This window comes from Chrysemys picta, chromosome 8 (assembly GCF_011386835.1).
Source record: "Chrysemys picta bellii isolate R12L10 chromosome 8, ASM1138683v2, whole genome shotgun sequence".
In the NCBI taxonomy this organism is placed as follows: Eukaryota; Metazoa; Chordata; order Testudines; family Emydidae; genus Chrysemys; species Chrysemys picta.
The window spans coordinates 69790174-69815384 of NC_088798.1; the positions used below are offsets into that span (position 1 = coordinate 69790174).

The 25211-nt window shown below is 48.9% G+C and overlaps 1 long non-coding RNA gene across 2 annotated transcripts in view; it reads left to right on the forward strand.

The window, feature by feature from the left end:
- Positions 1 to 25211, forward strand: part of LOC122174781 (uncharacterized) — a 63738-nt gene that overhangs the window by 21890 nt on the left and 16637 nt on the right. Inside the window, exon 2 of one of the 2 annotated variants that reach the window (XR_010589833.1) lies at positions 19813 to 21594. The exons of the other annotated variant lie outside the window; for it this stretch is intronic. This is a non-coding gene — a long non-coding RNA (uncharacterized LOC122174781). The remainder of the gene's footprint in view (positions 1 to 19812; positions 21595 to 25211) is intronic. 2 annotated transcript variants of the gene reach the window in all.

Genomic DNA, 25211 nt, shown 5'->3' on the forward strand with positions numbered 1-25211 from the left:
TTCCCAAATATCTGCAAAGTGGCACAGAAAATCTTTGTTTTGTTCAGCTACACCTGTGTGTGCAAACAAACATTTTCCTTGCTGAATTACAACAAATCTTGCTACAGATCCCAGTTAACTGATGAGCATCTCAGCTCCATATTGTGGATTTCCACAACGAGAATGACACTGGACTTTGATGCCATTGTAAAAAAGGGTGACCAGCTGCATTATTCACATTAATGAGAGTGCGTGGAAAGGGGTTAAATTTGGTTTAATTATTGTAATCTGTTGTTATGATGGCATATTTATAATAGTAAGTCAGGTTTTATGTTTATTTCCACTAAAATGTGTCTTTATTAAATATAGTTTGTTTGAATATCTCTGAATTGTTAATTTCGTGAGCTTTCATGGCCCACCATACAATTTCTATACCCAGATGTGGCCCTCAGGCCAAAAAGTTTGCCCACCCCCTGGTCTAGGGGGTCCCAGCCCTCTGACAGGGTGGGGCACCAAACATTTAGAGGGCTCTGGCCTACAATTAGGGTAGGGCAGCAATGTCAATAAGCCCCGGCCCTCAGGCAGGGCAGGACAGCAAAGTCAGGAGGCTCTGGCTTGTATTCAGGACAGAGCAACACTGCATCTGTATGCCCAGACCTTCAAACAGGGCAGGGCAGCAAACAGATGGGGGCCCTGGGGCTACCGCCCCAGGGGTGGTATAGCAGGGGTAGTGGGATGTGAGGCCACCTGACTGCACCGCGTCCAAGCCTAGGGCCCTAACAGTGGTGGAATACTCCACTACTGAGTCAGCGGGGAAATGCAGCCGCAACATGCTGGCCGGCCATCAGTCAGCAACACAGACAAACTATATTCGGCTGCCCTGGGCTACTTCCTATACTTACGTTTGGGGGAGGCGGGGGGGGGGGGGTATTGCCTGGGTCCCAGGCTCGTCGTTCTTCTTGCTGGGGTAAATAGCTAAGGGCAGTCCCAGCAACTCCTCAATATCTCCGGCGACCGGCAGCCCCTCCAGGTCTCGGGCGCTGTCAGGTCAGAACTCCAGCAGTGGGTGGGAGACGTCCTTCCCTTCCTCCGGCTCATCTCTCATCTCCAACTGAGCTAGAGGTACTGCCTTTTATACTTCCGGTTCCTGTCCCCCACCTCTACTTCTGGCGGGACGGGCATGGGTGTGCTGGTTCTGGCCACCATGGGGCAGGGCCATCCAGAGGATTTATGGGGCCCTACATAGTATTAATAAACTGGTGCCCCTATGCTCCACTGAAGGCAGTCCCCAGCCAGCGCCACTGACCCCAGTGTGTCGAGGGGGCACAGCCACCACCCCCGCCTGCGAACCCCCAGAACCCCTTCCCATTGCTGACACACGCCGAGCTTCGTACGCAGCAGACACTGTGGCAGTGGCTCAAGGCAGGTTTTGTGCTGTCACATGGGGGCTGTATCTTGCCAGATGGACCTCCTGCAGCCCCTAGCCACTCCTAGCTCACCATGAGCATTTTGACCAAGCAATAATAACAACAATAATACAAGTGTGTGTGTGTGTGTGTGTGCATGTGTGTGTATGCATGATAGTGTGTATGTATGTGAGAGAGAGAGCCAGTGTGTGTGACTGTGTGACAGTGTGTGTGTAGGGGTGTGTGAAACTGTGTGTGTGGGGCAATCTGTATTGGGGGACTGTGACTCATGAGAGGCAGAGTGTATGTGGGTGTGAGAGTCAGTCTATGTGAGAGAGTGTGTGTGTGTGTGTGTGTGTGTGTGTGTGTTAGGGAAGAGTGAGAGACAGTGAACGCACTGTCATTTTACGTCGGCCCCCTCCATTCCTCTCCCGCTCAGCCTGGCTCCCCCACATACACACTCACTAACATGGAAGTTTCGCTCCTCCTGTCGTGTCCCTGTCCTGGCCCCCAACGGAGACCAAGCGGCACAGGCAGGCAGAGTCCAGGGAGGGACTCCGCTCCGAGCAGTGGTGGGCTGGGCCACTGCGCCACCAGTGACCGGCCATGCAGCTCTGGGCTCACCGGGGCATGCTCAGTGCACCCTAAGTAGCAAATTAAGGCAGAGAGCAGTTTTTCACAAAACAGGTTGAACAAATGTTAGGGTTACCATATTTGAACTTTCAAAAAAGAGGACACTCTGTGGGGGGGGAGCCCCGCCCCCTAGCCACTCCCTCCCACTTCCCACCCCCTGACTGCCCCCCACAGAACCCCCAACCCATCCAACCCCCCCTGCTCCTTGTCCCCTGATTGCCCCCTCCCAGGACCTCTGCCCCTAACCACCCCCTGGTACCCCACCCCCTATCTAAGTTTCCCTTATCCATGTCCCCGACTGCCCACTCCTGAGACCCCCCGCTAACTGTCCCCCTAGGACCCTACTCCCTACCTATCCCCTGACTGTTCTGATTCCTATCCACATCCCCGGGACTCCCACGCCTATCCAACTGCTGCCTGTCCCCTGACTGCCCCCTGAACCTCCAACTCATCTAACCTTCCCTGTCCCTTGACTACCACAATCCCTCTCCACACCCCTGCCCCCTGACAGGCCCCCACCCAGAACCCCTGACCCATTCAACCCTCCCCCTGCTCCCTGTCCCCTGGCTGCCCCGATCCCTCTCCACACCCCCATCTCCTGACAGGCGCCCCCACCCCCATCCAACCCTCCCCCTGATCCCTGTCCCTTGACTGCTCCAACCCCTCTCCACACACAGGCCCCCCCAGAACCCCCGCCCCATCCAACACCCCTGCTCCCTGTCTCTTGACTCGCCGCGCTCCCTGCCCCGCCCCACCCCAGCTCACTTCTGCTCGGGCTCTGCCTGCTTCCCTGAGCGCGCAGCCGCCCCACTTCTCCGCCCCCCACCCCCCGGCTTGCCTCGAATCAGATGTCCGCGCGGCAAGCCTGGGAGGGAGGGGGCGAGAAGCGGAGTGGCGCGGCTGTACACTCAAGGCAGCAGGCAGAGGCAGAGCGGAAGTGAGCTGGGGTGGGGAGCAGTTCCCCTGTGCCCCGCCCCCGGGGTTACCTGCTGTGGGCAGACCCTCCCCGCGCCCCCTTCCCCCAGCTCACCTGAGCGCTCTGCTTCTCCTCCCTCCCTTTTGCTGTGCAAAAGTCTGGGAGGGAGGGGGTGGAGGGGAAAAGCGGCGCGCCCGGGGGAGGAGGCGGGGCCTGGGATTTGGGGAAGGGATTGGAATGGGGACGGGGAAGGGGTGGAGCCGGGAGCGGGGGGTGCCTATGCCCCACGCAGCGCTGCCGGCGTGCTGAAGCTGCAGGGGAGGGGGGGGAAGAGGGGGAGGAGCTTTTGCTGCTGGAGAGGCCCCAAGTGAGTGGCTCAATCCGGCGCGGCTGCCCTGTCAGCCGCTTTTGGGTCTTTAAATAGCCATCCGGGGGGAAATCCCGGACATTTTTAGCTTTTTACAAATTCCCCCGGACGGCTATTTACAGACCCCAAAACCGGACATGTCCGGGGAAACCCGGACGTATGGTAACCCTAAAATATGGTAACCCTAGGCCCAGCAGGATCCCCCAAGTCTCCTAGTCTGTCGACAAAGCCTGGGGCTGCCTGAGGGTCTAATTCCAGCAGGAGAAAGCCCCTCCCACCCCCAGTCCCAGTGAGTGCTACTGCAGCCCAGAGTGGTAGTGAAATGAAGGACAGAGGAAGGCGCTGGGCCGGAGCAGCTGAAAGTGGTGGGTGCTGGGAGGAGGTGGGGCACAGGAATAGGGGAGAACATAGAACAGAGATCAGATACAGGATGACACAGATCAGCCTTCACCCAAACCCGGGAAGCTAATGATCCAACCAGTGGACCAACTTAGGTGATGAATCCTGGTCACGTGCTATCTGAGGCAGGTTGTGCATATGCTAAGAAGATAGCTGGGTGCAGGGCTCTGTGAAATACACCTGGCTGCTGCCTCCATTGTAATCTAGCAGCCCGAACTGGGCAGCTGTTGCTGCTTCCCCAACTGGGTCCAGTGCTGGGGAGAGCCCTTCATTAAAGGCCCTTTGGTGCCCAGCCAGGGGTGAGACATTCTCCAGGTGGAACCAGCCTCCTAGGGTAGTTCTGGACTTTGCCAACATCAACTCCAGAGCCGGAGACTCCAGGTAATCCAGAGAGACCTCAGGGAAAGTGCTGGGGACTGGCAGGAAAGTGATTTTCTACACCAGGATTCATGCCCTCTTGCAGCCCCCGGAAACCTGTTTCCTCGCTGTTCAATAACCTGCAGGAACGATGGGAGCTGATTGAACAGTGATGAAGCCCCTGCCCTCGCTCCGTCTCCAGCTCTGGTCAGAGATGGGAACCCTGGGGGTGGGGAGTCCCCTTGATGTGTCTGGAGTCATCAGGAAGGGATGAAAAATAAGGCCAGGAATGGAGGGAGGGGAAAGAAAAAGGGTAGATTGAACTGTCTCTGTGCACTCAAGGAATTCCAAAGGAAGGGTGGGGGAGGAATGGGTGTGTGCGGACATAGTCTCTGATTTTGCCACTTCGCTCTCAAATATTGATGAAATTCTCTCAGGCCAGGTCTACACTAACCCCCTAATTCGAACTAAGGTACGGAACTTCAGCTACGTGAATAACGTAGCTGAAGTTCGAAGTACCTTAGTTCGAACTTACCTTGGTCAACACTCGGCAGGCAGGCTCCCCCGTCGACTCCGCGGTACTCCTCTTGCCGAGCTGGAGTACCGCAGTCGACGGCGAGCACTTCCGGGTTCGACTTATCGCGTCCAGACTAGACGCGATAAGTCGAACCCAGAAGTTCGATCGCTCGCCGCCGAACTACCGGGTAAGTGTAGCCAAGGCCTCAAATTCCTTCTTCTTTTCTCTGTAATTATCAAGTATGGATGTAAAATCAATGTAGACTCTTGGCTCTCACCTTATTGACCCTTTATCTAGTCTCAGATTTTGCCCCACTGTCTCTGATTCTCAAATATTACTTTAAAAATTCCTCGAATCTGAGACATCTGCCCACCTCTTTTATGTGCAGCAAATTGTCCTTGTTTAGGTATGAAATTGGTGCCCTGAGTCATTTGGCAAATGGGAAGGGGGTTAGCAGGCAGAACTGTGGAGAGAACTGAGATGTGGCTGCCTCTGCGGTAGGACAGATGACCCTGGCAGTCCTTTCTATCCCTATGGTTCTGCGACATTGTCTGCCAGCAACAGGGCATGGAAGGGGCATAGAAGGGGAAGGGAGTCATCATTTTCCATTGTTTATTGACCATTGCAGCATAACCCTCTCAAAGTTTCCCCCCTTTCCCCAGAATTACTGAATATCCCTCTAAAATCACCTCAAATGTTGTTTTGCTTTTGCATTAGCAGATATTTAGTTTTTGCCCCATTTTCTTTGCAATTCTCAAATATATTACTTGAAAACGTTGCCCCATTTTCTCTCTAGTTATCCACGCTTGATTTTATTATCCCATGAGATTTTCCTGTCTAATTATCTGCTATTACCATCAAATCTCGTCAAATGTTGCCCTTTGATCAAATTCTTGAAAAATTGATTCCAGAATGCAAATGAACGCACCATAGGGCAAAATGAGCTCAGCTCAAACCAACGCAACACAAGGCAGTGCAAAAACAATACACCATGAAACAATGCATCACAGTGCAAAGTGACACTATGTGACAGAGCTCAGCATGGAACAATGACACAGCACAAAACCACACAATAGAATCATATAGAAAGGTAGGGCAGGGAGGGACCCCGAGAGTCAGGGCTAAGTATCCCTAGTCCATCACTGACAGGTGTTTGTATAACCTCTTCTTAAAATCCTCCAATGAAGGAGATTCTGCAACTTCCCCTTGAGGCCTATGCTATGCAATCGACAACAGTTGGCTTGTGGTTAAGGGCCAGGCTGTGACTCAGAAAATTTGGATTCAGTTCCCAGTTTGGCCCCATTATTCTCTGTGCAAAAACGGACAAATTACATCACGTCTTCAAGCCTCAGTTTCCCCATCTATAAAATGGCAACCACCCTCCCACACTTCGTCTATTTTGCCTGTGAGCTCTTGGCTGCAAGGACTCTCTCTCTCTCTGAGTTGTACAACACGTGGCAGAATCAGGGCCCCTACCCTTAGTTGGGGTGTCTGCAGTGCACGGCACAATGTGGCCCCAATCTGGGAGCTATATGACAATACAAAAATCTCCCCTTTCATAGAATCATAGAATATCAGGGTTGGAAGGGACCTCAGGAGGTCATCTAGTCCAACTTTCTGCTCAAAGCAGGATCAATCCCCAACTAAATCATCCCAGCCAGGGCTTTGTCAAGTCTGACCTTAAAAACATCTAAGGAAGGAGATTCCACCACCTCCCTAGGTAACACATTCCAGTGCTTCACCACCCTCCTAGAGAAAAAGTTTTTCCTAATATCCAACCTAAACCTCCCCCACTGCAACTTGAGACCATTACGCCTTGTTCTGTCATCTGCTACCACTGAGAACAGTCTGGATCCATCCTTTTTGGAATCCCCTTTCAGGTAGTTGAAAGTAGCTATCAAATCCCCCCTCATTCTTCTCTTCTGCAGACTAAATAATCCCAGTTCCCTCAGCCTCTCCTCATAAGTCATATGCTCCCTAACCATTTTTGTTGCCCTCTGCTGGACTCTTTCCAATTTTTCCACATCCTTCTTGTAGTGTGGGGCCCAAAACCGGACACAGTAGTCCAGATGAAGCCTCACCAATGATGAATAGAGGGGAATGAGCATGTTTCTCCATCTGCTGGCAATTCTCCTACTTATGCAGCCCAAAATGCTGTTAGCCTTCTTGGCAACAAGGGCACACTGTTGACTCATATCCAGCTTCTCGTCCACTGTAACCCCTAGGTCCTTTTCTGCTGCCTAGCCACTTGATCCCTAGTCTGTAGCAGTGCATGGGATTCTTCTGTCCTAAATGCAGGATTCTGCACTTGTCCTTGTTGAACCTCATCAGATTTGTTTTGGCCAAAGCCTCTAATTTGTCTAGGTCCCTCTGTATCCTATCCCTATCCTCCAGCATATCTACCACTCCTCCCGGATTAGTGTCTGCTGCAAACTTGCTGAGGGTGCAATCCACACCATCCTCCAGATCATCCTGGTCCCATCGTGTGGCCATTTCCTTTTCTTCCTTTCTGTTAAAAGCTTTGGTATTTTGCACAGAAACATTATTTCCTCAGGAGAGACCCAGGAGTGGGGGCTGCATTCCTCTACCAAACAGTCACTAGAAGGTGGCAGAGAAATGCCTGTAAGATGAGGCATTCGTCACTGTCAAAAAATCATCTCCCTCCTGCAGGTAACTCACAGCCTGAATTTTTTCCTTATCCTCCCAGAGTCTGGGGGCTGGCATCAGCACTATCCAGACCCTCTGTATGTAGCAGGAACAAACGTAAACCTTTGCTTTAAAACAAGCTGTCCCCTTCCTTCTCAGGGAAGAGTTTTCTATGATTGTAGTTGAGCTTCAGTTTCCCTCTCATAGGGGTGGGTTGCGGGTGGGGCCACCTCCCAATGAGATCTGTTTTCACCTTGGCCCCCTTTCAGTCAGTCTGGGATCCTAACTCTGCTCACAGCTGTCAGGCAGCCTCCAGCCCATCCATCCTGCTTACTTGCTCCATGGTCATGTTTCACTACCTTTGCTAGCACACATACCCTGCAGGAAAGCTGTCCAGGTTAGGTGCATTGCTGGTATAAAGGCAAGCATAGCTGCTTTTCAAGCAATCGATCTGGATTTAATTCCTGGCCAATAGATCTACTTTTTTTGTTGTTTCTTTGTCTGGAAGTGGTTTAATTAGGGTTACCATATTTAGTGCCTCCGAAAGGAGGACACTTTAAAGGGGCCCCAACCCCGCCCCCAGCCCCGCCCCAACCCCGCCCCCTCCCCAAAGTCTCCGCCCCCTCCCCTGCTTCCCGCGAACATTTGAGTCGCGGGAAGCCTGAAGCAGGTAAGGTGGGGTGTGGGGGGAGGAGGCGCGGCCCACCCCCGGCACCGCAGGTCCCCAGCCCGTCCCCCGAGCCCCCGGCCCGGCACCGCCTGCCGAGTCCCCGACCCGGCACCCGAGTCCCCGACCCGGCACCCGAGTCCCCGGCCGGGCCCCCCGAGTCCCCGGCACGGCACGGCACCGGGACCCCCCAAGCACCGCCGGCACCCGGCCCGGCACCCGAGCCGCCAGCCGAGCCCCCCGGCCTGGCCCGGCACCGGGCCCCCCCGAGCACCGCCGGCACCCGGCACCCGAGCCGCCAGCCGAGCCCCCCGGCCTGGCCTGGCACCGGGCCCCCCCGAGCACCGCCGGCACCCGGCACCCGAGCCCCCCGGCCTGGCCCGGCACCGGGCCCCCCCGAGCACCGCCGGCACCCGGCCCGGCACCCGGCACCCGAGCCGCCGGCCGAGCCCCCCGGCCCTGGGCCCCCCCCGAGCACCGCCGGCACCCGGCACCCCCGAGCACCGCCGGCACCCGACACCCGAGCCGCCGGCCGAGCCCCCCGGCCCCGGGCCCCCCCGAGCACCGCCGGCCGAGCCCCCGGCCCGGCACCGCCGGCCAGGCCCCCCGAGCCCCCGGCCCGGCACCGGGCCCCCCTGAGCACCGCCGGCGGAGCCCCTGGCACCCGAGCCGCTGACCGCATGTCCGATTTTCCCGGACATGTCCGGCTTTTTGGGATTTCCCCCCGGACGGGGATTTGGAGCCCAAAAAGCCGGACATGTCCGGGAAAATCCGGACGTATGGTAACCCTAGTTTAATTTCAGTCACATTGTGTTAAAATCATATTAGCAATAGAATGAGACTATAAATCCCCCAAAGCCCAGCCAGTCTTACAGGAATGGAGGTGTACAAGGGACTGGAATATACAGGGAGCTGCAGCACACATCGTTGTGTCATCAGAGAAAGACAGAACACTTGGAAACCTGCATCTCCAATCCCCTTGCTTTCAGTGTTATGATTCCAGTTGTGTGAGATGTTTGTATGATGTTCCTGCACGATGGGGAAATAAAGTTTTTGCTCCTGCAGATTCCTTTGCTGTTACAATTATAATGACATGAACAAAAGGGAGGCAAAATAAAAATAAACCCAAAATTGCAATGCAGTTAGGGAAAGAGAAGATCACGATTAAACCAAACACTTCAAAATAAAAATTGATACTAAAAAGGGAAGGCGGGGGAGAGATCAGGTATGTGAAGAGCCCCTTGATATTTGAACTCACATTGCTGGAATCAAAGTTCAGACCTTGACACTGTAGAAAACCTGTTGCTGCCTGTCTCCCTGAACACCTGGGATGAGCAAGATTGAGTCAGGATACCTGTTTTGCTTCAATTATTTGTTCTCTGCCTCTTTCTCTCTCCACCATTTCTTTTCTCCAATGTCTCTGCCTTTCCCCTTTTTCTCCCTCTCCCTCTGCCCTTTCCCAGGAACTCACAGTCTACAGCATTTAGCAAAAGCCAGAGCTTCCATGTTCTGTACATGATCCTGTATCAGAGGACATATGACCCAGGTCATAACCAGTCACCAGAACAAAAATGGGAAACTTTTCTGCCAACTCCCTCCAAAAAACCCAGAACCCTATGGCACCAGCACAGGGAACCCAGTGAGATGGGATTATAGAATAGAAGGGGCCAGGGGAGAGAGGTGGCAGGCAGTCTCTCTTTTTCCTTCTCTCTTCGCTTTCTGTTCTTCTCTTCCAGGAACTACAGTCACAGCAGAGAGGGATTTGTTTCATTATTAGGGATTCTGTGACTTCCTGCAACCTCCGTGACTTCTGCAGTGGCCAGTGTGGCTCCCCCCGAGGCCACCCAAGCTGCTGGCCCCAGGGACTGCCCAAGCAGCAGCTGATGTGGCTGGTCCTGGGGACCACTTGAGCAGCGGTCCCAGGGGCAGCAGGAGCAGCCACAGCTTGGTGGCTCCTGGCAGCAGTCCCGGGGTGGCCAGAGCAGTGGCTGGTCTCCCAGTGGCGAACAGAGTGGCAGCGGTTCTTAGCCTCCCCCCTGCCTGGTGTAGCAAGAGATTTTTGCTTTAGCTGTTTGGAATTACCTTGCAGCACCCGAATTAAAGGACTGCAGAAAAACCTCCGGAAGGGGTTTAAATTAGGCAAAATTATAACTTGTTTAATTGAGTATAAAAAGAGTGATGATAGTGTCAGGACCCTTTGGGATGCTTAGAGTAGCGATTAATTTTAAGAATAAAGCCTTTATTAAAGAAGAATTAATAATAGTTTAAATGAGAAAATCCAGTAATGGCAGCTATAGGGTGATGCAGTGAAAGATTCCATAGGAACACATAAGAATTTATAGGAATGATGCAATCAGGAGACGGTATTGCATCACTCCTGTGGGGAATGACTCAGCAAAACTCCATAGAAATGCATTGTAGGCCGTAGGACTATATGAGACTTTCAAACAAGCAGTGGCTAGGGTTCATCCAAAGGTCAGAGCAAGTAGCTAGGGTTCATCCAAAGGTCAGCTAAGAAAAAACCCATAGGAATACATAGGAGCCCATAGGAATGTATAGAGATGATGCAATCAGGAGGTGCAATTGCACCATTTCTGGGCGATGCAATAGAGGCAAGGGGTTGCGTCAGCAAAGTCCCATAGAGATACATTGTAGCCCCATAGACGTCTATGGAGGGGGAGGAGCTACCTATCAAGGGCAGAGCTAAGAAAAGTTGGAAGCTGATTGGCTGAGCTTGGGAGAGCAAATAGTATATAAGACCGACAGCTGACAAGCTAAACCCTGTAGTGGGATCGGGGACCTTGAAGAGAGAAGAAGCTGGAAGACACCTGCAAGGAAGAAGACACTTGTGCAGAAAAAGCCACCTGAGAAGCAACACAGCAGAAGAAAATAGGCAGCTTTGGGTGGAGGCTTGTTAGGCTTTGGGAGGGAGCGCAGCTGTCCCTCCGGCCATCTGGAAGAGAGGCCATGCCCCCTCGCTATACATGCCCACATTTTGAATACAGCATGCAGGTGTGGTCACCTCATCTCAAAGAAGATATATTGGAATTGGAAAAGGTACAGAAAAGAGCAACAAAATTGATGAGGTGTAAGGAACAGCTTCCATATGAGGAGAGAGAAATAAGACTGGGACTGTTCAGCTTGGAAAAGAGGCAACTAAAGGGGATATGCTAGAGGTCTATAAAATGATGACTGGTGTGGATACAGTAAATAAAAAAGTGTTATTTACTCCTCATGACACAAGAACTAGGGGTTATCAAATGAAATTAATAGGCAACAGGTTTAAAAGAAACAAAAGGAAGTATTTCTTCACACAATGCACAGTCAACCTGTGGAACTCTTTGCCAGAGGATGTTGTGAAGGCCAAAACTATAACAGGGTTCAAAAAAGAACTAGATAAATTCATGGAGGGTAGGTCCATCAATGGCTATTAGCCAGGATGGGCAAGGATGCAAAACCATGCTCTGAAATGTCCCTAGCCCCTGTCTGTCAGATGCTGGGAATGGGCGACAGGGGATGTATGATCGCTTGATGATTATCAGTTCTGTTCATTTTCTGTGAACCATCTATCATTGGCCACTGTCAGAAGACAAGATAGTGGGCTAGATGGACCATTGGTCTGACCCAATATGGCCTTTCTTATGTTCTTAGAAAGTGTGTGAGGGGCATTGAGGGTACAGATGGGAAATGTAGGAGAGGTGAGTGGGGGGCGGGGATGGTCTTGGGGAATTTGAACTGCAGCAGGAATCACAGAGGGGAAAGGTTTGGGGTGCATAGAACTGGATGGAGCTGGATGGGGAGAGTGAGTCTGGGGTCCCAGCTCACAGTAATGTCCTGAGCACCCCAAGTCCCACTGACAGCTGAACTCTTCCTGCCCATTGAAGCCAGGAGAGAAATTGGGTGGTGGGTGGGTTTGTACCCCAAATAACTGACACAGTCAACCAAGGAGCAAATAAATGTTTGCTTCAGTCTCTTTTTTCCTCACTCTCTCTTTCCCCTTCACTGATAATCAGCAATGGTAAGAGAAGAAGAGGTTAAAATTTCTGCTAGGGGGTGGCTAGATTTGGATGACAAATTTAAAACAATCACAGTGCCCTCTAGTGAGACACTGACATGATCAGATTCTGACCTTTTATTGACACTTCATTAATAAATGTTTCCCTTAATGATGTTGCTATGCTTATTTCAATGGCTCCTACCCTGATACCTGCTGCCCCTTCTGGCTGGTTCATTGGGCTATTTGGAACCTGCACCTAAAATTACCCCATTCCAGGGAGCAAGATTCAAAACTGCCCAAGGAAACTCCATTGGATTTCAAGTGCAACACAGGCAGGCAGGCGAGGAGACAGCACAGGAGTCTCTGAGCTCTTCCTTTGTCACAGGGTCTAGTGGGCTAAAACAAGGGGGGGCTGAGTTAAGAGTCCTAGGTTCTAACCTTGCTGAGTGGGGGGCAGTGGTTAGAGCCCATGGATGTAGCCTGAGAGTCAGGCCTCCTGGGTTCTATTCCTGTTTGGGGCAGGGGAGTGGGGCTTAGTGAGTTAGAGTAGTGGGGGCTGGAGTCAAAGAGAAAATACATCCCTTTTCAGCACAATGCACTTTGTAGAAGCATATGGCTTCTCATTTCTTAGGTTCTGGCACCATCGTGTGGCCATTTCATTTCACTTCTTATTGTTAAAAGTTTTGGGTACTCTGCACAGAAACATTATTTCCTTGGAGAGTCTGAGGAGTGGAAGCTGCATTGATTTAATCCTCAAATAAATAAATAAACAAACATACTAGGGCTGTCAAGCAATTAAAAAAAATAATCGTGATTAATCGCTGTGATGAGTTGCGTCACAGAAACCACCTTGGGACTGCCACCTGATGTGCTGAGACTACCTCTAAGCCCGTTTTCCCTGGCAGGTTGGGACTTCAGTACCCTGCCTGGTTGTGCCAGACACGCTAGCATGCTACAAACACAGACCCAGGTCTGAACCACGTCCCCCAAAAGCTGCAGGCTTAACTGAAAACAGCTTAAGAAGTGCTCCTGTCTCCAACACCCAGATACCCAGTTCCCAATGGGATCCAAACCCCAAATAAATCCGTTTCACTCTTTATAAAGCTTATACAGGGTAAACTTATAAATTGTTTGCCCTCTATAACACTGATAGAGAGATATGCACAGCTGTTTGCTCCCCCAGGTATTAATACTTGCTCTGGGTTAATTAATAAGTAAAAAGTGATTTTATTAAATATAAAAAGTAGGATTTAAGTGGTTCCAAGTAATAACAGACAAAACAAAGTAAATTACCAAGCAAAATAAAAAAAACCACGCAAGTCTAAGCCTAATACAGTAGGAAACTAAATGCAGGTAAATCTTACCCTCAGAGATGTTCCAATAAGCTTCTTTGACAGATTAGACTCCTTCCTAGTCTGGGTCCAGCAATCACTCACACCCTCGTAGTTACTGTCCTTTGTTCCAGTTTCTTTCAGGCATCTCTTGAGCCAGCTGAAGACAAAATGGAGGGGTTTCCAGGGGCTTATATAGTCTTTCTCTTGTGGGTGGAAACCCCTCTGTTCTCCTGTGTAAAATCCCCTCAACAAGATGGAGTTTTGCAGTCACCTGGGCAAGTCACATGTTTATGAATGTCTATGAATGATTCAGCTTTTTGCAGGCCGACGCCATTGTTTACATTAGTTTGAATGTTCCCAGGAAAGCTTAGATGTGGATTGGATCCCAAAGTCCATTGTTAGACAAGTACTCCCAATTACTTGAATAACCACTTCACACTATGTTGACCAAATCTGCCGTGTGCTTCCTACAGCAAACACTTTAAACACAAGCATAGAGTCACCGCTCATAACTTCAGATATAAAAATGATACATGCATACAAATAGGATGAATCCATTCAGTAGAACATAACCTTTGCAAAGATATGTTACATGGCACATCTAGCATGAAGCATATTCCAGTTATGTCACATTTACACTCATAAGCATACCTCCATAAAGTATTATGGGGTGCAATGTCACAATCGCACGACTAAAAAAATTAATCACGATTAATTGCGATTAATCATGCAATTAATCGCATTGTTAAACAACAATAGAATACCATTTGTTTTAAATATTTTTGGATGTTTACTACATTTTCAAATATATTAATTTCAATTACAACACAGAATACAAAGTGTACAGTGCTCACTTTATTTTTTATTACAAATATTTGCACTGTAAAAACAAAAATAATTGTATTTTTCAATTCACCTCATACAAGTACTCTTTGCAATCTCTTTATCATGAACGTTGAACTTACAAATTTAGAATTATGTAAAAAAACCTGCATTCAAAAATAAAACAATGTAAAATTGTAGTGCCTACAAGTCCACTCAATTCTACTTGTTGGTCAGCCAGTCACTCGGACAAATAAGTTTGTTTATATTTGCAGGAGATAATGTTGCCTTCTTCTTGTTTACAATGTCACCTGAAATTGAGAACAGGCATTTGCATGGCACTGTTGTAGCTGGCGTTGCAAGATATTTACATGCCAGATGTGCTAAAGATTCATATGACCCTTCATGCTTCAACCACCTTTCCAGAGGACATGCTTCCATGCTGATGATGGGTTCAGCTTGATAACGATCCAAAGCAGTGTGGACTGATGCATGTTCATTTTCATCATCTGAGTCAGATGCCATCAGCAGAAGGTTCATTTTCTTTTTTGGTGGCTTGGGTTCTGTAGTTTCCGCACCTGAGTGTTGCTCTTTTAAGACTTCTAATAGCATGCTCTACACCTCGTCCCTCTCAGATTTTGGACGGCACTTCAGATTCCTAAACCTTGGGTCAAGTGCTGTAGCTATTTTTAGAAATCTCACATCGGTACCTTCTTTGTATTTTGTCAAATCTGCTATGAAAGAGTTCTTAAAATGAACATGTGCTGGGTCATCATCCGAGACTGATATAACATGAAATATATGGCAGAATGTGGGTAAAACAGAGCAGGAGACATACAATTCTCCTCCCCAAGGAATACAGTCACAAATTTAATTGACGCATTATTTTTTAAACAAGCATCATCAGCATGGAAGCATGTCCTCTGGAATGGTGGCGGAAGCATGGAACGGGCATACAAGTGTTTAGCATATCTGGCATGTAAATACCTTGCAATGCCGGCTACAAAAGTCCCATGTGAATGCCTGTTCTCACTTTCAGGTGACATTGTAAATAAGAAGCATGCAGCAGTATCTCCCGTCAATGTAAACAAACTTATTTGTCTTAGTGATTGGCAGAATAAGACATAGGACTGAGTGGACTGGTAGGCTCTAAAGTTTTACACTGTTTTGTTTTTGAGTGCAGTTATGTAACCAAAAAAATCTGCATTTGTAAATTATGCTTTCACAATAAAGAGATTGCACTTCAGTACTTGTATGAGGTGAATTGAAAAATACTATTTCTTTTGTTTATCATTTTTACAATGCATATATTTGTAATAAAAATAATAATATAAAGTGAGCACTGTGCACTGTGTACTCTGTGTTGTAATTGAAATGAATATTGAAAATGTAGAAAAGCATCAAAAATATTTAATACGTTTCAGTTGGCATTCTATTGTTATAAGTGCAATTAATCACGATTAATTTTTTGAGTCAATCGCATGAGTTAACTGCGATTAATTGACAGCGCTAATATATACATAAAGGATTGAAATATTCCCCAGACAGCTCAGTCCCAACTGTCCTCCTTCGTTGTTGCCAGTGAAGCTCAGTTCTGTCCCACAGCCCCAAGAACAGCTGGCTGCAAGTCCTGGCCCTGATGTGAAGAAAATGTAGGGGTGACTCTGCCTGCCTAGACTTTTCAGTAGAAAAATTCAGACACAATACTATGTTTGGTGAAGGACATACAGATGTGTTGTTTGATTGTTTCCCTCATTTTAAATGTTCTTGATCATTTCCGTGAGACCATGAAAAAAGGAAGAAACCGTGAAAATACTCATGGGAGAGAGGGAGGTTTCTGAGAGGTGGGGTAGAGATGGAGATTTTCATGAAAGGGAGAGAGGCCAAAGTAGGACATTTAGCTGGAGCAAAGGGAGAGGTTTCTTGGGCAGTTTCATTTTAACCAGCCTACATCCTTTAGTCCCTAGTGATCTAGAGCCTCCACTCTGGCAAAGCCACCTGTGACTCCTGAGACAGCCCCATGTCTGGCTCTCCTCCCCACTGCAAAACTGCAGAGCCCCATGGACTCCCTCTCCTAGCTGAATCCCGTAGCAGACAGAGCTCTCCGCAGAGCTGTGGTGGTTACTCTCCTAGGTGTCTGTTCAAGGACGGCTATTGGCTTATCCTGAGAATGCAGCTGAGAAATGACTCTCCCTTCTCTAGATTCTCACTTCTGGGCTCTGAGAAGCAGGCTGGAGTCTGTATGATAAAGTCCATTCAAGGGGGAGGGATAGCTCAATGGTTTGAGCATTCGCCTCCTAAACCCAGGGTTGTAAGTTCAATCCTTGAGGGGGGCATTTAGGGATCTGGGGCAAAAATCTGTTTGGGGATTGGTCCTGCTTTGAGCAGGGGGTTGAACTAGATGACCTCCTGAGGTCCCTTCCAACCCTGATATCCTATGAAATCCCCCCTCACTCTTCTCTTCTGCAGACTAAATAGCCACAGCTCTCTTAGTCTCTCCTCATAAATCATATGCCCCAGCCTCCTAATCATTTTCCTTGCCCTCCGCTGGACTCTTTCCCATTTTTCCACATCCTTCTTGTAGTGTGGGGCCCAAAACTTGACACAGTACTCCAGGTATGGCCTCACCAATGACGAATAGAGGGGAATGATCACATCCCTCGATCAGCTGCCAATGCTCCTACTAATACAGCCCAACATGCTGTTGGCCTTCTTGGCAGCCAAGGCACACTGCTGGCTCATATCCAGCTTCTCGTCCACTGTAATGCCCAGGTCCTTTTCTGCAGAACTGCTGCTTAGTTGGTCGGTCCCCAGTCTGTAGCGGTGCTTGGGATTCTTCCTTCCTAAGTACAGGACTCTGCACTTGTCCATGTTGAACCTCATCAGATTTCTTTTGGCCCAATCCTCCAATTTGTCTAGGTCCCTCTGTATCCTATCTCTACCCTCCAGCGTATCTACCTCTCCCTGCATCTTAGTGTCATCTGCGAACTTGCTGAGGGTGCAATTCATCCCATCATCGAGATCATTAATAAAGATGTTGAAAAAAACCAGTCCCAGGACCGACCCCTGGGGCGCTCCGCTTGATATCGGCTGCCAATATCCCTAAATCACTGCTCTATTAAGTCATTAATTGCACGTTCCTCATCTGTGAAAGGGTTCAAAGAAACTAAGTTGTTGGATATAATTGGTTCATTGAGACCTTTTAAGCTTCTGCTTATAACAGTCTCAATAAGGTCTATATCTGTGTTGTGGTGAGGCGGCGGCTTTAATTGGCTCTGAGGTTGTGGCTTAAAAAGTAAGCAATAATTTGTTTTCAGTATTGAAATATTCAATTAGCTCAGTCTGGATTGCACTGGTTGGTTTCAATTCTCTCTTTTAGGATTTATAAGGGTTGATTAATCTGATGATTTGCTTAAGCTGGTGACCTGGTTCCAATATAATAAACTCATTGATTTGACCCAAACGTGATAACAGTATTATTTCTCCCTTAGCTAACTGAGTGGTGTTTATAGTAGTTTTGCCTTAGTGAGCTGTATTCGTGATTGTACTGGTTCATTTTAATAAACTGTACAAAAGGGATATAGAATCAAAATTCTTTCACTGAGCACCATGAGCTGGAACTATAGCGAATCTGGGTGGAGATCAGCCTCTCCACCGCAGAGTCCCATCGGCTCCCTCTCAGTTTAACCTCTGGTTCTCACAGGGGAGCAGTTGAGGTGGGTAGCAATCTAAGAGCCAGCTGAATCCTGTAGCACTCAAGGCGGTACAAGGGAAAATAAACTCCCTCATGCAGGCTTTTTGGGAGTGTGTGTGAGGGCTGTGTGGCTGAGGGAGGGATCACTGCACTGGGAGGTGTTATGAGTGGGTGGAGCTTGTTAGGTATTTACTGTCCTACCCAGGCATAGTCAGGGACCTCATCTGGCTCACCCTGGTCAGGGCAAGCTGAGGCTGTAGATCTGGTTTGAAGAGATCTAAATGGAAGGGAAAAGCTCCTCCTCTTGGTGGCCTGAGAATTCAGACTCCAACACTGAGCTTCACTCGAGCTTCCCAGGAACTGGCAACACACAAATACCTTCTGTCTGGAAAAGGCATGGAGTAGCCCCAGGCACTGCAGACACATGCTCCTTCAACTCTACTCCAGTAGTGTAACACCGACAGATCCCGGTCGTCGGCGGGTGGGATTGAATCTGGGACCTCTGAAACTAAATGCATGAGCCTCTATTGCATGAGCTAAAAGCCACATGGCTCAAAGCTAATGCTGTAGAGCAGACTCATTAATCTCTCTCTAAGTGGTCTCGGTGCCACTAGATGGGACAGAACACCACACCCAGGTGGTGCGTGGGTTACAGTAGCGCACCTCTCACATGCCTCCAGCTACAGTAACTAGCCTCAACAGCTGAAGCAGTAACCAGAATTGGGAGCAGGGCCGGGTCTAACTTTTTTGCTGCCCCAAGCAGCAAAAAAAAGCGCCACCCCTCCGAGCGCCGCGCCGCGCTGCCGGAACCCCTCCCTGAGCACCGCGCCCCGCGCTGCCCCCCCACCGAGCGCCGCACCGCCGGAACCCCTCCCTGAGCGCCGCGCCCCGCGCCGCACCCCCCGCCGAGCGCCGTGCCGCCGGAGCACACCCCCCCCCCGAGGAATGCCGCGCCGCACTGCCCCCCGCCACCCCAAGATTGGCCGCCCCTTACCAGGTGCCGCCCCAAGCATGTGCTTGGTTGCCTGGTGCCTGGAGCCGGCCCTGATTGGGAGGTGGGGGGAGGTTCAGTCTAAGCCTAAAAGCTGCTCCCTCCAAGGAAAGTCAGGCCCTGGGTGAGCACCAAAAACTGAAGGTGGATTTCTTTCACGCTCTGTGTAGAGCCTTGCACTGCTGCAGGAGAGAGCACTCAAGGAGCAAATGTGCCAAACATTCTACACATCCTGCCTCAGAAAGGAAATCCAAGTCAGCAAATTCACTTAAGGATGGAAGCAGAGATACAGTTCACCCTACCATCAACAGTGAATGCAACCATCTAAGAGAGACAGCAGCACCCCAGTGCTTTTCATAAGAGCACAAGCTCTTTTTCCCTCCAGATTGCAAGGCCAGGAAATTGTGCCTACAGTGCCAAGCATTAAAGGGCCTTTTCTCAGGAAGGCCACCTACTGAAGAGAAAGAGTAACATCAAGGTCCTGGGGCATGCACGAGAGAGAAAGGCTCCCTGCCTGATCAGTAAGGCTGCGAGCCAATCACGCAGCTCACGGAAGTCACGGATTCCGTGACTTTCCTTGACCTTTGTGACTTCTGCAGTGGCTGGTGCTGGCTCAGTGGCTGACCGAGCCAGGCAGCCCCTGGGCTAGCAGCAGCAGTTTGAGTGTGTAGGAGGGGGCTCAGGGCTAGGGGCAGGGAGTTGGGGAGTGCAGGGGGTGTGACATTATGAGTGTAGAATAATATTTCATTGAAAGATGACAGGGCCAGAAAGAGTTAATTAACTCAGACTGACCTGACCCAGGGGTGAACTGTAGAAACTGGTTAGGAAGATATGTAAAGGAATAGAGCTTTGAAATGCAAGTCTGCATTGTTAGAGATCTCAAGGGTAGATGTTTGCTCAGGTCTTGTGATGTAAGCAAACAAGTCTTGTCTATTGCTGTAACTTTAATTCAAAGATCAAAAAGGAATATTAACATTTATGTTGATACTTTAGTGAAATAGTATTATTCTCTATATGTCTCTTTGAAGGTTGTGGTAACCTGTGTCTGAACTGTTTAATGGATAAATTACCTTTTGCTAATTGCCAGGATGTTTGGAAGGAGGATCAAGTCTATTGTTTTCTCAGGCCGAAAGGCTGCTGAAAATGTATAAGAAGCCTGGGACATGATGCTATTTCATCTCACATCTGCTTTGGGTTTCAAGAGGGGGAAACCTTAAACCACAAGGATTGAGATCCCCAGTCATTGACTGGAGCCAGCCTGAATATGGACATTGGACTATAACCTATGGACTATTTCTAAATGGACTTTTGGCAACTACAAGCTCACCTCTGCTATGCATCTGAACCTCAAGAATTGAATTCAAGTCTGTATGTATATTGATCTTTTAACCAACACTCTCTCTCTTTTTTTAATAAATTTTAGCTTAGTTAATAAGAATTGACTATAGTGTGTATTTTGGGTAAGATCTAAGTTATAATTGAACCTGGGTATGTGGCTGATCCTTTGGGATTGGAAGAACCTTTTCTTTTATATGATGAAGTAAGATTTTCAGTAATCATCATCATATCTGACAGGTGTGTCTGGATGGAGACCTGAGGCTGGGTACTTTAAGGGAACTGCATTGTTTGGCCTTCCGAGTAACCAGTTAGGTACTATAGAAGCTGTTTTGTGCTGGCTTGGTAAATCTAAGTATTGGAACATCCACCAGCATTTGGGGTTTGTCTGCCCCGTTTTGTTTGCAGTTCACCCTGATTGAGTGGCCTCAGTTGGCTCCCACGGGCAGCACCGTCACAGGGGGTGCTTACCTCGGGGTGGGGGGGGCTCCTTGGCTCCCACTGGCATGGCCACCTGCAGCTCCTAGGTGGCGGAGGGGAGGAGGGTCTCCGCGTTGTGTGTTGGCAACAGACCCCGCCTCCACAGTTCCCATTGGCTGCGGTTTCCAGCCAATGGGAACTGCGGCAGCTGGCGCTTGTGGTGGGAGCAGCAGAGCCCCTGCCCAGGCACCCGTCTATGACTTTTACCAAAAATACCCGTGACTAAAACATAGCCTTATTGATCAGGGATTTGAACCGTGGACTCTCAGATTAAAAGTGTAAGACTCTACTGACTGAGCAAGCCAGGCTCACAAAGACAGCTACCTGTTGCAGGAGAGAAATTAGTGAGGAAAAAGAGAGGCAGAGGGGCAGAGCTTGAAACCCCCCTGTGACGGTGCCCCCATAAGGCTTTATGGAAATATGCTTATGAATATATATGACATAACTGGAATATGTTCTATGCTACATATGCCATGTAACATATCTATGTAAAGGTTATGATCTACTGAATCTATTAATCCTATTTGTATGCATGTATCATTTTTGAATTCGAAGTTATGAATATTGACTGTGTACTGGCTTGATTTCTAAATAACCTTAGTAGAGCATTTGGTCAGTTCCTGGAGAAAGGAATTCGCAAAGTTAAGTGCCCAATCAAGAAGCACTTAAGGAACAATGCATCTTGGAATACTCCAATCCACATAAGAAGTCTTCCTGGAGACATTCAAGATACCACGTGGGCAATGGCTTCTAACTGTAAAAACTATGAGTCATGCATGGACATGTGACTTGCCCAGGTGACTCCAGAACTCCATCTTGGAGCTGGACTTTGCATAGCAGAGAGGAGGGGGTCTCCACCCACAAAAGAAAGTCTATTTAAGCCCGTGGGAGATCCCTCCATTTTGTCTTCAGCTGGCTAAAGAGAGAGCCTCTCCTCCCCCCAAAGATACCCGAAAGAAACTGGAACAAAGAACAATAATTACAGGGGGTGTGAGTGATTGCTGGACCCAGACTAGCAGGAGACTAATCTGTAGAAGGAAGCTTACTGGAACTGGTGAGCTCTTATCCGTATTCAGTTTCTTACTGTATTAGACATAGACTTGCATATTTTATTTTATTTTGCTTGGTAATTCACTTCGTTCTGTCTGTTACTACCTAGAACCACTTAAATTCTACTTTCTGTATTTAATAAAATTACTTTTTACTTATTAATTAACCCAGAGTATGTATTAATACCTGGGGGGGGGGGACAAACAGCTGTGCATATCTCTCTATCAGTGTTATAGAGGGCGAACAATTTATGAGTAAAACAGATTTATTTGGGTTTAGACCCCACTGGGAGTTGGGCAACTGAGTGTTAAAGATAAGAACACTTCTGTAAGCTGCTTTCAGGTTAAGCCTACAGCTGTTAGGGGACGTGGTTCAGACCCTGGGTCTGGGTTTGCAGCAGGCTAGCGGGTCTGACTCAAACCAGTCAGGGCACTGAAGTCCTAAGCTGACAGGGCAGGAAAGCAGGGGCAGAAATAGTCTTGGCACATCGGGTGGAAGCTCCCACACCTACCTGGTGCAGGAGAGAAACCAGTGAGGAGAAAGAGAGGCACAGGGGCAGAGCTTGAAACTCCCCTCCCCCCCACAACTCCAATATTCAGACTCATAGAACTGGAAGGGACCTTGAGAGGTCATCTAGGTCAGCCCCCTGCACTCATGGCAGGATGAGATATTAAACCATCCCTGACAGGTGTTTGTCTAACCTGCTCTTAAAAACCTCCAATGACAGAGATTCCACAACCTCCATGGGCAATTTATTCCAGTGCTTAACTATCCTGACAGTTAGGAAGTTTATTCCTAATGTCCAACCTAAACTGCCCTTGCTGCAATTTAAGCCCATTGGTTCTTGTCCTATCCTCAGAGGTTAAGGAGAATAATTTTTCTCCCTCCTCTTTGTAACAACCTTTTATGTATTTGAAAACTGTTATCATGTCCCCTCTCAGTCTTCTCTTCTCCAGACTAAACACACCCAATTTTTTCAATCTTCCCTCATAGGTCATGTTTTCTAGACCTTTAATTATTTTTGTTGCTCTTCTCTGGACTTTCTCCAATTTGTCCACATCTTTCCTGAAATATGGCACCCAGAACTGGACATAATACTCCAGCTAAGGCCTAATCAGCATGGACTCCCTCCAGGAAAGAAGGGTTGCAATTAAAAAACACGGGGAACAGCTCAAAATCTGAAAGGATTTAAAAAAAAATAATATTTGATGATTGTATGGGAAATGGCAAAATCTGAAATTTAATAGCTGCGTTTAATGATTAAAAAGAAAATGATGCAAATCTGAGCAATTTGAGATCCACTGTCAAAAATTAGAGTAAAGTGGATACGTTTGAGGAATTTTATACCAATAGTTTATATAAGGTAAAGGGTAAAAACTTGAGTGGATTTCATATAAATTTTGGTGATTAAAGAGAAAGGGGGGCAAAATTTGCAAGGATTTTATAGGAATCAATTTTTCAAGAATTTGATCAAAGGGCAACATTTGAGGAGATTTGATGGTAATAGCAGATAATTAGACAGGATAATCTCAGGGGATAATAAAATCAAGCATGGATAGCTAGAGAGAAAATGGGGTAAAAACTAAATATCTGCTAATGTAAAAGCAAAACAACATTTGAGGTTATGTTAGAGGGATATTCAGTAATTCTAGGGAAAGGGGGGAAGTTTGAGGGGACTAGGCAGCAAAAGTCAATAAACAACGGAAAATTATGAGTCCCTCTTGCCTGATACTCACATGGGTAGTGCTGCCTTTACAGAGGAAAGGAGGCAGAAGGATTGCTGGCAGTGGGGTGGAGGTGGCAGTGGGATCTGGGAACTGTGCCTGGCAGCTGATGGCTGAGGCACTGCTGGAGAGAAGGTGAAGTCACTGGAACAGGGTAACCTGGGACTCCCTTCCCCTTCTATTCCCCTTCCATGCCCTGTTGCTGGCAGACAATGTCGTAGAACCATAGGGTTAGAAGGGACCGCATGGGTCATCCGTCCCACTGCAGAGGCTGCCGCATCTCAGTTCTCTCCACAGCTCTGTCTGCTAAGCGCCTTCTCATTTGGTGAATGACTCAGGGTGCCAATTAGCCACCTAAACAAGGACAATTTGCTGCAGATAAAATGCGTGGACAAACACCCCAAAGCCAAGGTTTTAAAGTGACATTTGAGAATCAGAGAGACAATGGGGCACAATCTGAGACTTGATACAGAGCCAATAATTTGAGAGACAAGCGGGGGAGATCTACATGGATTTTACATCCATACTTGATAATTACAAAGAAAAGAAGTAGTTTGAGAGAATTTCATCTATATCAACCCCGCCCCCCACCAACCCCGCACACACACACACACTCCCCGGCACCTTCTCTCCTTCCCCTGGATCTCCTTGAGTGCACAGAGTCCAATCTACCCCATTTCACATTGTCTTTCCCCTCCTTCCATCCCTGGTCTTATTTTTCATCCCTTCCTCTCCTGACACCTCCAGACACACAAAGGGGAAACCCCCCATCCCCAGGGGGCCCATCTCTGAATATCCCCCATTTTGCCTGTGGGGGGGCAGATCCTTGACCAGAACTGGAGACAGAGCAAGGGCAGGGGCTTCATCGCTGTTCACTCAGCTCCCATTCTTCCTGCAGGTGCATTAACAGTGAGGAAGCAGGTTCCCAGGGGTTGCAAGACCCCAGGGAACCTGGTGCAGAGAGGGCAGGAATCCTGGTCACTTTCCTGCCAGTCCCCAGCACTTTCCCTGAGGTCTCTCTGGATTACCTGGAGTCTCCGGCTCTGGAGTTGATGTTGGCAGAGCCCAGAGCTACCCTAGGAGGCTGGTTCCACCTGGTGAATGTCTCACCCCTGGCTGGGCACCGAAGGGCCTTTAATGAAGGGCTCTCCCCAGCACTGGACCCAGTTGGGGAAGCAGCAGCTGCCCAGTTCGGGCTGCTAGATTACAATGGAGGCAGCAGCCAGGTGTATTTCACAGAGCCCTTCACCCAGCTATCTTCTTAGCATATGCATAACCTGCCTCAGATAGCATGTGACCAGGATTCATCACCTAATTTGGTGCACTGGCTGGATCATTAGCTTCCCGTGTTTGGGTGAAGGCTGATCTGTGTCATCCTGTATCTGATCTCTGCTCTATGTTCTTCCCTATTCCTGTGCCTCACCTCCTCCCAGCACCCACCGCTTTCAGCTGCTCTGGCCCAGCGCCTTCCTCTGTCCTTCACTTCACTACCACTCTGGGCTGCAGAGCGCTCACTGGGACTGAGGCTTTCTCCTGCTGGAACTAGCTCATATGGCACCCCCAGGCTTTGCTGACAGACTAAGAGAGACTTGGGGGGCCCTGCTAGGGAGAGGCAGGAAAGTGACTCTGCACAAATGGCCCTGGGAGAATCAGATCTGGCAGCCCTTGGGAATCTGCCCCCTGCCTTCAAAAGTGCCTGCAGGAGGGCTCAGCGCATCGGTGCTGGAACTAGGAGTGCAGGGGATGTGGCTTGGACCCCTGGCTTGAAGTAGTAATAACAACCAAATACATGGGAATAGCTTTCAGCATCCCCACTATGAACATTTATTCAACCTGTAGTGTAAAAAACTCCTCTCCCGGCCCTGCAGGGGGGGATTAGCATTGGGGTCTCCACCAG